At 36.9% G+C, this 13,697-nt stretch overlaps 1 long non-coding RNA gene and 1 other non-coding gene across 2 annotated transcripts; both read left to right on the forward strand.

Moving 5' to 3' along the window:
- The first annotated feature begins 220 nt into the window (after positions 1 to 220).
- On the forward strand, positions 221 to 7,153 carry LOC135074705 (uncharacterized). The gene is made up of 2 exons (XR_010257878.1): positions 221 to 542; positions 1,466 to 7,153. It is a non-coding gene; the product is annotated as an uncharacterized LOC135074705 (long non-coding RNA).
- Positions 7,154 to 11,238: 4,085 nt separating this feature from the next.
- Positions 11,239 to 11,315, forward strand: LOC135075066 (U4 spliceosomal RNA). The gene has a single exon (XR_010257960.1). It is a non-coding gene; the product is annotated as a U4 spliceosomal RNA (small nuclear RNA).
- Positions 11,316 to 13,697: the final 2,382 nt, after the last annotated feature.

Genomic DNA, 13,697 nt, shown 5'->3' on the forward strand with positions numbered 1-13,697 from the left:
TTATTTATTTAAGCGCGTCTCTCGGCGCTTTAGGCGCGAGCCACACGCTCGGCCGGCCGCACAACGGCAAGTACGCCACGCTCAGCAAGCAGTGCAAGACGCTGGAGAGCAACGACTTCTACTGAGACCGGCCCGGCGGCGGCGCGCCCACTGACAACGCAGGTTTGTGATTTTATTTATTTATTTATTTATTTATTTATTTAAGCGCGTCTCTCGGCGCTTTAGGCGCGAGCCACACGCTCGGCCGGCCGCACAACGGCAAGTACGCCACGCTCAGCAAGCAGTGCAAGACGCTGGAGAGCAACGACTTCTACTGAGACCGGCCCGGCGGCGGCGCGCCCACTGACAACGCAGGTTTGTGATTTTATTTATTTATTTATTTATTTATTTAAGCGCGTCTCTCGGCGCTTTAGGCGCGAGCCACACGCTCGGCCGGCCGCACAACGGCAAGTACGCCACGCTCAGCAAGCAGTGCAAGACGCTGGAGAGCAACGACTTCTACTGAGACCGGCCCGGCGGCGGCGCGCCCACTGACAACGCAGGTTTGTGATTGATATCTAACTTTCTAACTCGCTTTTATGTTCATAATTAAGGTAACCTTTCGAAGCGAGCGTCTATAGGCTGGTTTTAGTGTCACGCGGACTGTCAGTGCGGATCGCTCCGCACAGCCCATTTGTATGAACTGCTAGGGAGCGGAGCGGTTCCTCCGGACCGCATTACTCTAAAACGCTCCCTAGAAGTTCATACAGATTGGCCGTGCGGAGCGGGACTGTGACGCCGCGACAGAGAGACAAATAGATGTTCTATGCAAATGTATGAAATTCTAGGGAACGTTATTCGAACGCAGCGACACTGTCGCGGCGTTAGTGACGCGGCTTTGATGGCACTATAGACCAAAGCTAAAGACGCTGCGTCTGTGACGCTTAGTTCGAAAGGCTACCTTTATTATCATCAATCTTAGCATCTTTATCTCGTGATCAATCTCAGTATCATAGTTACAGCCAATGGCAGTCTACTGCTGAACTGTCACATTAAAATTGTCATTTTCTAACCCACTCTAAATTACTTCATCATCATCAATATTGAGCAAATGACAGTCCACATTTGCCGGGCTAGGATGCGCACTGTGAATACTTTATCAACGTCAAAATGTATGGGCAAAATCGACAAAATGGCGTGATTACCGCTTATTGCGGCGCGCATCGTAGGCCTAAACACGATCTCTCACTTTTTATTGAACATTGTGGATGTTGACTAACAATTTTATCAAAACGCCAGCATGCTAATCTACTCGTATAAATCACACAGTAGCAATATGTTTGACAAATATGTCTTCGCATAATGAGAGCATTTGTATTCGCCGCTAGGGGCGCTTGTGTAGATCACTGAAATCTAATCCTTAAGCCGAAGCATAAGCGGTAGCCCTCATTGACAGATATTAAAACTGTATTTTGTCCCATTCCAGCCCAAGCCGGGCGCGCGACGAGCCTGAACCGCTTCGACCCGAAGTACGCGTCGTTCGGGCCCCGCGCGCCCCGCCCGCGCCCCGCCGCGCCCCCCTCGTTAGCTACATTCGCCCCGCCCGCCGACAAATACGCCACAGTACGGGCCCCGAGGCGCCCTGAGCCGCAGCCATTATCCGCAGCAGCCCTAGAATACCGCTCGCTGCAACGCCCCCGCCGGCAACAACCGAATACGGCTACGCAGCATCGCCGACGACCCGAACGCCCCGAGCGCGCGGAACGCCCCGAACGCCCCGAGCGAGCGGAACGCCCCGACCGCCAGCATCAAGACCACCGCGATCTATACGCGGTGACGGAGCTGTAGCGAACAGGCCATGTCAGGTCAGTCGTCGCGGCCGATGTGAACTGCTCCACGTTCGTTTGTAACGTGTGACGGACTTTTGATACTTTTAAGTGACAGAATCGGATGACAGACGTTTAAACTTTAGAATACCGCTAGCTGCAACGCCCCCGCCGGCAACAACTGAACACGGCTACGCAGCACCGTCGACGACCCGAACGCCCCGAGCGAGCGGAACGCCCCGAACGCCCGGAACGCCCCGAACGCCCCAACCGCCAGCATCAAGACCACCGCGATCTGTAAGCGGTGACGGAGCTGTAGCGAACAGGCCACGTCAGGTCAGTCGTGGCTGCCGATGTGAACTGCTCCACGTTCGTTTGTAACGTGTAACGGACTTTGATACTTTTAAGTGACAGAATCGGATGACAGACGTTTAAACTTTAGAATACCGCTCGCTGCAACGCCCCCGCCGTCAACAACCGAATACGGCTACGCAGCACCGTCGACGACCCGAACGCCCCGAGCGAGCGGAACGCCCCGAACGCCCGGACCGCCAGCATCAAGATCACCGCGATCTGTACGCGGTGACGGAGCTGTAGCGAACAGGCCACGTCAGGTCAGTTGTCGCGGCCGATGTGAACTGCTCCACGTTCGTTTGTAACGTGTAACGGACTTTATACTTCGACTTATTAATCTTGATCCTTTTAAGTGACAAAATCTGATGACAGGCGTTTAAATCAATATTAACAGATGAAGATTTCTTTCAAGTAGCCGCTTACACAGACGTGTACGGTGTAAGACAAAACGAAACCTGAATCTCAAAGCAACTGACAATATGACATGAAACCAATTAAGTGACACATAGAACAAAACGCTTTATGAGACTGAAAAAGCAAAGCGTTTATGTTAACAAATGGTGAGAAGTGATAAGAGTTAAGTGGACGGATTTCGAAATATAGTCATATGAGTTGTGACCACTGGCCATTCAAACATTCACTATGCCCATCATAGTAGAATACTTGAGTGGCAGCTATTAAAATATTAAGTTATGGAGACAAGGTGACGAAACAGTTTCGTGGGTTTAGGATATAAACTGTAATTTGACAGTCCCAAAGCTCATGCTGTCTTTCTTTAACGCTTAAGAGTTCAAAGGACAACATTACTTATGAACTGTCAAAATATTTGACGTTTGTGTCGAAATCAATAATTGATTTGTAAACCAAGCAAAAACAAATATGTAAAGAAAAGAATTAAGACTTTTAAATCTAAGTAGATTTAACTCTAACGGCAATACATTTTTAATGAGAATAAAATTACATGTAAAATCAATTTTATTAAATATTTAGTGAATGAATTGTGAAAGGTATTAACTGTTATGTATGTCAACTTTGAATATGGCAAAAATTTACGGCACATGGTCAAAAATTGACAAAACTTTACTTATTGACTTCCAGATAATACTGATGGTTATTTGTCTGTATCTAAAACAGATAATTTACAATAATAGTACGTATTTAAACGTCAATAAGTATCAATTCTATGCAGACCTCTAAAAATAATTTAATTAAAAAGACTACAGCAGAGTGAATATGTGTCAGCACCTGTTCAAATTTGCTCAAATCTTTGTAATTTTATCGTAAATGGTCTACTTTTGTATGCGATGGAGTGCTAGTGAGAATGTGTAGGTAATTATATTCCTTTACACCATATCTTAAACTTTATTTAGTCAAATTCGAGCGGACTTGAGAGCTGGCCTATTACTTTTTATTAAAAAGTTTATGCTAAATAATATTCTTCATGAATATTAACAAATAAACTAGGCACATAAAATTAGCACAATTTTTTAAACTGATTTTGGTTAAAGTGTGCGCTCTTTCCAAAACAATGTCCATACTAAAGGCTGTGTTAAAGTGTTTAATAAATAATGACCAATAAACCCAGTTCGTTTAAACATTTTATTAAGAAATACTTGACTGTGACCGATACACTCTTTTTACTCAGTTTTCGCTCAATCTAGGTTTAGGATACCTGAAGAACGGTCTACTATCTAGCCGTTTGTTATCAATGGTTGATAACTCTTGATGCTCGTTCAAGGTATGGAAGAGATGCCAAATCTTAGGGAATACAATTTTTTGGCATTTTCTTAATATAAAACTAACGTAGCCCGGCTTAAGTCCGAGAAGACACGTTTGTATTGTATGTGTATACAATAATTTCAATGTATATAGTAATTAATACGATTATCTATCTATACATAATTTTATATAGTCTGTTTATGTGTGATTCGAGTTTTTTAATACTTGTATATTTGAGTCAAACGAATACACAGGTAGCAAAAGTTATCACAAAATATATTTAGAATCTCGTTTCGATTAATGCTTTAAAAATGTAATTAAATTTTAATAATTTCAAATTGGTAGGCTCAATGCTGTTGCAATAGCGTGGACCTAATGTATATAACTTAGTAATTTACTATAGTCTTGGCTAATTCGGTTTATTTACATACAGCTAATTTATTCGGTTACTGTAAAAATTAAATATGATAAGTGAATCATTCCAACGTGTGTGAATTAGAAAAGTGGAATTGTTAGAATGCAGTCGTACGAAATATATCTTTAATATTGTGTACATAAGGTGCAAACCAGAACTGCCATTCGACGAGCGACATTCGGAATATCTGTTGTTGATAAATTAATATAGCTATTATTATTCCCAGAACAGACGGTCAAACGCAACTGCAACGAAACTGCAACTTTGTGATGATTCTGATGAATGAAACTGAAACTGAAAGTTTCAAACTGGTCGGGTCATGTGTGGTCTCTCAACGGACGCTATGACAGAAATTTAGATGCAACTCAAAAGTAACTAGCAGTTGCAGTTTCGTTGCAGTTGCGTTTCACCGTCTGTTCTGGGCCTTACGGAAAAGTACTGCTCTTGCTATAACACCACAAATTGTAATTGTATATTAAAGTAAAGAGGATTATCTTGAGAATATATCACTGTTACATTCTGAAAGTTTACAAGTCAGGATGATACTAAATGTACTGTACATAGTGTTTCTTGTCTTGATCTCTTACTCATCCTGCAATAGAAGTTGACTAACTTTAGTAGACAACTAAATTGAAAAATAAGGCTAATGGAACGTGTCAGTTTTACCAGATGGCTCGCAAACCCACTATAATTGGACCCTTTTATTCTACAATATTCCTATTACCGGAAAATTTCCAAGGGGTTTTATCTAAATTATTCCCCAACAGACAGAAATGTCTTGAATGAAGTATCCTCCATCTGGTATTAGGCCGCTTTTACATTAGGGCGTGAGAAGCGCGACTACGACGTTTTTATAATGTGAAGGCAGGCATGCGCTGTCATATAGTATGAAATTATCGGCAGCGCGTTGTCGTGCTGCTAAAGTCGCCTAAATGTGAAAGCACTCTTACTGTTTCCGCAAAAATGGTGTCAATATAAGTTACTGGTCAAGAAAATTCTGTTTTGCAAATTTGATATGCTTGCATCATTAAGTTTAACACAAGACTGTTGTAAAAACAAACTTAGATAGCGTAAATCTGCTACAAAGTAATTCAAGAGTGTCGTATTTTCAAGATGGTGTTTCTAAAATAATAATCTTGATAGCTGTATATCTAAATGTAGTATAATTAAGTGTAAATGGTACCAGTTTTATTGATATGCGTGATGCGTACAGTTTTGTAACTCAGTATTAAAATAGGGAATTTTGTGAGACTTTACAACGACGTTCGTACGTTTTTTATGATCAAGGTGTATTTTTATTTCACTCGTATAAGTTCGAAGGTACCGTAAGCAGTGTATTCGCCAAAGATAATGCATAATTTAAGTAATTACGCCTAGTTAGTGTTAAGGTTGTTTTAGAATGATGTAGTTGACTAGTGACGGACGTATTGCAGGACTTAGTTTTGGACTTTTTTTACATTATCATTGAGTTTCTTTTACAATAACATCGAGAAAAATTCAGAGCTGTTTTCGTTCACTTATTTTGTTGTATATTAAAATAAAATATTAAAAAACTACGCAATATGTCCGTCCTCTCTGTAACCTAGGAGTTGTATACTATCGGTTTCACGAATGAGAGAACATGTAAAGATTTCGCTAGGAACGTTTATTTATGTGAATTGAAGTTGATTTGAGACAGTATCTTAAAAAAAAGTATGAAATTGGTTAACTCTTTATAATCTCAGTTTATTTTTATTACTTATAATTAATAGTTTCTTCATTTTCTAGAACTTTTTTGAACAAATAGTGTTCAAAAATCTACTATAGTTTTTTAACTACTTATTTTCTTCTATTCTATTTCTTTCTCATCGTTAAAAAGCTGTCGATTGGCATTATAAAGAGTTGAATTATGCAATAACGAAATTATATTAACTTTACATTGTAAGTTCCACAATTTTTCAAATGTAAATCTCGCACACTATTTATAATTATTAACTGTATTAAACACGATTGTAAAGTATGATATTATGGTTATCAAAACGACTATTTATTTCGCGGGCAATTTTTAGAAGCATTGTGTTATATCAACTAAATATTTGTACATAAAGTCGCGTTATTTAGCCAGTGCTAAAGCTACCTTATGTACTATACACAAAACAGATTTTGTTTTGGTTAAAAATCGTATACAAATACATATAGCAAGTGCAATACCAATTTGTTTTTCCAAACTGTATGTTACACCCCGTATGTTTCACACTTATCGATTAAATAGTTAAATTATTTTCAAATGATTGAATAAAGGTTTGAATAAAGTTCACTAGAAGCAAATCTGATTTTATGCTTAGTATGAAACTTAATAATAATCTATCGAAGGTTACCATAGAGTGGGTACGTTATTTAGTCACTGCCCTGGTGTGTTTAATTTTAGCATTCGTGCCATAAACTATGTTGTTGATTCTCTATAGGCATGTGCAGAATCGGAAACCACTCGGAATTGCAAGTTTTGTTTTTAATATATTATTGAAGGAATAGTTTTTGTTTTAGTATGCTTTAGGCATTGTTTTGCTTTTTCAAGTCAATTATGGTGCGCCCGAGTATGTTAACATTAATAGCGTATGGTATTTGTGCATTGTGAGGTACAATTGTAAAACTAACTAGTCTATTATTTTCTGTATCATCTATAGTTTTCTTTTTTTCCAAGTTCGACTTGTTATCAAAAGTAAGTATTTATTATTTATTTAGTTAAACGTACCATACAATGTACAAATCCTTAGTTAAGTCTCATCTCGTGATGTATGACGTGTATAACGTAAATTATAAACGGTTGATGAATAGATCAAGTGTATGAGTTTACAATGAAACTAATAAATGGATAAAATTATTTCTTGCATTTTCATTTAAATTCACTCATTCATTACATTTCGAGTTCAATGAAAGTAAGGCCCATTTACTACTAACACTACACATAAAGGTATAGGTCGCTTAACGAAAGTTAAGGCGAACGCTTACAATAGTGTAATTATTTGATTACAGAACACTTACACAATCGAGTTCAAATATCAAATAGGGTAGACCGGGGACAATAGTACCATTTTTTGGAAATTGTTCAATATTGAGAAATCTAATGAAATATAACTTATTCTGTTAGTATGCTGTAAAAACTAGACTCCTTAGCTACAAATTTAAGCATGCAGAGTTGAACTATTCTTTCGAATACTTAATGAAAAACGAGTTTGAACTGTACGATGTCTCATGTTACAATTGACCCCTACAACGGGTCAATTGTACCAATAATATATGAGGCTATAAAAGTCGTTATGTTTATCTAATCATCACCTTTATTGGTATTCTGTACTCTTAATCTCCTACAATCATCATTCTTTATTAATTGAGATCGAAAATATTTAGGAACAAGTATGAAAAATCAACACTAAAGTTTAAAAACAAAACAATAACTTTTCTTCCATAAAAACGAAAAAGCTAACTGTTTCTACATAATATGTCATTTATTTGGCTCGGATATTGCTCCTGAAACAACAATAAGCATAATAACAATGATAGAATACTCAAAACTTAAAAATATATTTTTGTATGAGGGTACAATTCACCCCTGGTACAATTGACCCTGATTTATTTATACCTACTAATGCTTCGCCCTTTTAAAAAATTTTCATAAGCCTGTTCATAAAGGAATAGATCCGTTGATCCGTGATCAGTACTTTTGACTCTACGTCGAGGCATCTAAAACAAAACGTTCAAATACTTAGTTACTTACTGAATTAAGCTAAAATGTACATATTCAGAAGGGTTTTAGAAACCTATATTAAAATATTTTAAGTAGGCATTTAGGTAGGTACTTATATCACCTTTTTATCGACATCTACCTACTTATTTAATAAAACACATTAACTATTTTTTCAGTAGGTATGCCTATAATTGGGTCATTGTCAAATTTTGCGCAGGTAAACGTGTCCCTCGACATTTTTTATTTTTTTGTTAGTAATAATGTCAAAATCCTTTACGAATTATGTATTAAATACAAAATACATCGCATTAGCGAACATCCACTATTGGAATAACGACTCAAGTTTCAATATTTTTATTTTTTTTTAAAGTAACAGAGTGGTCATTATTGGTAACAGAAAGGTTTTCCTTACAAATTGTACCTGTCCCATGTAGCATTCCGTTACAATAAACAACAAATAATTGCATTTTCTACTATAGTAACCTTCTTAAAATAAATTATCATCGTAAACAGAGTATTATAAATATTCAATAAAATATGTTTTAAAATCAGTCAGTATAAAATGTACTTTTTAAATAATTTTCTAAACTTTGTCCCACGTACTATCTGGAACCACCTGGACCACTATGTTACTAACTAATTCACGACTCAAAATGGAAATGGCGGTATTTTGGATATTGTTTAATCTTGGGTGGGATGTCTGCATTCGTCGTGGGAGTTCGTTAGATCGGGAGGAGAGGTAAGTCGCTCGGCAGTCGACCGCAAGGTGTTGAACGTGCTGCGTGTTTTTATTGCGCATCCACTTTGTTACCTACCTATTCACGTAAGTAAATGAATGTTTTTTCATTAGTTTACGTTCAGTATATTGTCTAAGGGGTAAATGTGTTAAATGTGAACGAAATATTTTGCTACACGCTTTATTTTTTGACTGGTGTATAATGGAATGTAAAATTTACCACTCTGTTGCTGCAACTCTGTTACTAGCGTGTGGTAACAGAGTTGTTTTGAAAGTAACAGAGTTGCTTATGCCATTATATTATTCTTTAATTTTGCTAAAATATTATGTTTCAATTACTGTTTTTTAATCAGTTGCAATTTAAAAAGTTCAAGCAATGGGTAACTTTGTTTTATACAAATAAATCGAAATAAAAAATATTAATAACCCCAAAAACTCATTGTTACGTTATTAAAATGCCTCTAACGCCTGCTGAGAAGCAGCGACGATACCCGAGAACGCCGTAGAAATAATCAAGAAAAAGACGTTAAAATAATGTTTTTAAGGCAATTGACGATAATGCAACAAAATTCAAATTAATTAAGTGATTTATCCTATGAGGCTTTTGATAATTTACTTGCCGTTGTTCCAGAACCTAAAAAAGTCTGCAAAGGTAAAAGAGTATACTACCAATTTCATAATCCCTTAGTTAAACTTGAGAAATAAGTTATTTCAAATTTTCAGCTACTCTTCCAAGAAAATCTAATTTTTATTACTATAAAGATAAGGAATCTATAAGAAAGTAAGCTCTTGATTGATAAATTACAGTCATAAGTTAATGTTTTGATGAAGTGATTTGGATCTCAAGCTCAATAAGTGCAAATTATTACATATTATTCAATAAAAATAACAACTATGTTACTGTGTTACAACTCTGTTACTTTTCTGTCCCAAAGATTAAAGAACATAGTAAGATTTTAAAGAAAAGCTAGTCAATATAATATAGCAAATATCGCGATGCGTTAATTTATTAGATATTTTTACAGTATTATGTTCCAGTTAGCTGCTGATAAATAGATATTTGGAGGACTTAAGTAGAATTTAAGGTATTTTAATATTCAAGAAGTAACAGAGTTGTTTAAGAGTTTAGATTGATGATTGTTAAACTTAAAAAAAGACTGTTATGATTCTAAATATATGTAAAAGATATAATACTGTTTAATATTAGTCCCAAAATATTTGCGACTGACTTGTTTAATTTCATAATAAAAGCTAAAACGTAACGGTAACAAAGTTGTATTTTTTTTCACCCTGATCCATTAAATCTGGAATAAATCTTAAATTATTGGTTAAACATCGCGGCAAACTGTAATAGATAATAATTCAGTTGTTATAACGGACACGGACATAGAAAAAAGTAATATCTAAGCATATATTTATTTTGAAAAAAATATGATTTTAAGTTACATTTACCTGCGCAAAATTTGACAATGACCCAATTATAAAAATATAATTGTAAAAATGTAAAATAACCACGTGAATGTTTTATAATAACTTATTTTATTATAAGTATAGGTACTTTAAAACCAATTTAAAATATTAAGTATAAAATAAGGTTCCGGGGGTTAATTGTACCACGGGGTTGATTGTACCGCTACAATTGACCCCATGGAGACTGGTACAATTGTTCCAAGTAGGTAGTAAAGAGAACTTCACCTAAAATTCAGTCATTTTCACAGTGAATGCCAATAATTCGCTGTCGATACAAAGTTTAGAGCCTGGATAAACTATTGACAACAATACTTTGGTAACAAATAGCATATTAGGCAACTTATGGGCTCATATATTTGACATAAAAACTTACTGCGGCTGGGCAAAAAACAAAAATCCTTCCTGTACACCTTCGTTTTTCAGCGCAAGCGCCGCCGACTGGTGAGCGGATGGAAACACAAAAAGCGCATATTCTGACGCTATGCACACAATCTAACGTCGCTTGTATGAAGAAATATCGCCGATGGTACTATTGACCCGTGGTACTATTGTACCCGGTCTACCCTACACTAGCTACCACGCTCTTGTTAAATATCTGTAAGCTAAAAAAAACACTTGTCAAGTTGACTAAACGATGCTTACTTAAGAGAAGCAACAAATCGAACGCACAGCATTGAATAGAGCTCTATAATTAATAATAAAATTTCGTGTGTCACCCTGTGCGTCCACGCGCACTGTGAGACCTCATAGTCATATTTGTGAATACGGGCGTAAATAAGACGTCAGCGCAGACAGCGTATACTGATACAAAATCTTTACTTGTGTTGATAGCCTCAACTCTCGTTGGGCGACTTATACTAAGTCTCAAAAGTAACCACCCCTAAATGAAACTAATATAATATAAAACTACAACACTAATAAGCACAATTAATTTAACAGTCGTATTATTAGATTATAATATTGATACAATAGTCACAACGCTATTAAGTTGGTAAGTTGAACTAACTTCCAACGTAACTTTGTGCAAAGGCAATATCGTAACCAACGAGATTAATCCGAGGTGCGATTATTGTTAATTGAACTTTCAACGAAGCTTCCGAAGGCTTGATAGATTAATGCCGCTAGATACGGTCCAAATGGCCACCCATAAACTTTGGAGATAGCCACCAATTGCAAAACTTTCTTAACCTTTTCAGCGCCACGTTCTATAGAAACAAATGATTCCGTGCCCTCCACGCCACGTCTTCTACAGAAGACAATATCTAAATCTAACCACATTATTTGTTTAATAAAAATACACAAACAAATCTGGTGAAGGTCGCAGGAGGTGCCTGGATGTGGGCGGCGCAGGCCCGGTCTTTGTGGAAATTCTTAGGCTCCGCCTTTGTCCAGCAGTGGGCGTCATTCAGTTTAAACGAACGAACATAAACAAATGATTTCTTTATTTTGTGATTGCCTACAACCCTAAAATTATATAAAAATATTTAAATTTCAATAAGGGCCTTTGTTTATTTTTAAATCAGAAAATTAATTTTCTTACTGTTTCAGGCGCCCATAGCTTAGCGCCTGGGTAGGACACACCGCTTTTGATATGGGTTGGCGGCTAACAGGTTAATCGTTGCGAATGCAAAGGTCGTTCTATGCATTCAGTAGTCCTATTTATATTTCCACTTGAACGTAAGTTGTGTCGGTAGCGTTTGCCGAACGTTTACTGCTGTAGGCAAGAGTTAATTTGATAGCATTAAGTATTCAGGAGTTTTGGCCCGGTGCAGGCATCGTCATGGAGCTACGTCCCTGGATGTGCTACGGAAGATTTTTCAACTTGTTGATGCTTAAAATATTCAAAAATTTATTAGGGCTATTAAGTTATAAACACACGCCATGGCCATTCAATTTTTGAAACAACATTAGTTGAGATTTAGGAAAAAAAACGTATTCTTTTTTTGAACTCATGATTTTTGAAGAGTTAGATTTTGGAAGTTAGGTTTTGGAAGAGTTAGGTTTTGGAAGAGTTAGGTTTTGGAAGAGTTAGGTTTTGGAAGAGTTAGGTTTTGGAAGGGTTAGGTTTTGGAAGAGTTAGGTTTTGGAAGAGTTAGGTTTTGGAAGAGTTAGGTTTTGGAAGAGTTAGGTTTTGGAAGAGTTAGGTTTTGGAAGAGTTAGGTTTTGGAAGAGTTAGGTTTTGGAAGAGTTAGGTTTTGGAAGAGATAGGTTTTGGAAGAGTTAGATTTTGGAAGAGTTAGGTTTTGAAAGAGGTTTTGGAAGAGATAGGTTTTGGTAGAGTTAGGTTTTGGAAGAGTTAGGTATTAGAAGTTAGGTTTTGGTAACATTGGGTTTTGAAATTTAGGTTTTGGAAAATTTAGTTTTTTGAAGTGTTAGTAGTAAGCATTTTTTGCCGCAAACTAAAGTCGAATAATTGTAATAAAAAAATTTGATTAACACCGGCAGTAATTGTTTTATAAGCTTCGGTGTGTACTGTTGAAATGTAATAATACTAGAAACACATCAATTCAATTATATTTAAAAAGAAACACATCCAGAAACCGTTCCACATCTTTACCAGTCGTACATTTTGAAAAATAATTGTCCGCTCTCGAGCGCTTTTTGCTGAAAGGAGTGGCAATTTGTTACGTCCTTGATGGAATTTATTTTTAAAGCGGAGAACAGTGGAGTAGGCACGTGTTAAGTGTTTCCCAACAATTATCACGGAGCGGAGCGAAACTTTCAAGTTACTTTTTGTAGGAGAGCGTGGAATTGGAAACATTGTTTACGGAGCTGTGGAAAAGTTTACAGCTCTTTGTATTGGTATTGCTGAAGTTGCTGGGTACAGTCAGCGTCAAATAGTTCGTGACACCCAAAGTGGCTAAAAAGTTGAAAACACTACCTTATTCCAATTGTAATAAAAAAGTGTAGCGAACTTTTAGGCTACTTTGGGTGTCACGAACTGTTTGACGCTGACTGTACTAGATTTTTATCATGACAAATAGTAACGCGTGTATCATTCCCAAAGGCATATATTCGCCCTTATAAGATCGATTACCTACTTAGGAAGTATTTACTAAAAATCTTGATCAATCACAGCACACTGAATGGCTGGCAACTTAAAGTAAGTACCTACCTACCTACTTATCTACATTATTGGCGATGAACTGTTCAATACTGATCTGATAATGTATGTAACTTTTTTTACTGTAAAAGCAGGCTAAAGGCAGCCTGTATCGTAGCCGTAAGTCACTATTTACAGGCGTACAAAATGAAACTGACGAAGTAGTTCATTTGCACAGGAACTGTATAATACCCTCCAGACCCCTCGACACTCGAGACCGTTTAAAAGCTTTTAAAAATCCGCAATTCCAAGTTCCCTCAATAAAACCTCTATCTACAGGTACAAGTGCTGCGTAAAAGGGTTGTTTTCATCCCCGCGCACAACTCGAGTTTAACGAGTTTGGATGGAGCAGCCCAAAATGGCCGCCCCTC

The sequence above is a fragment of the Ostrinia nubilalis genome, chromosome 9 (genome assembly GCF_963855985.1).
Source record: "Ostrinia nubilalis chromosome 9, ilOstNubi1.1, whole genome shotgun sequence".
NCBI lineage: Eukaryota > Metazoa > Arthropoda > Insecta > Lepidoptera > Crambidae > Ostrinia > Ostrinia nubilalis.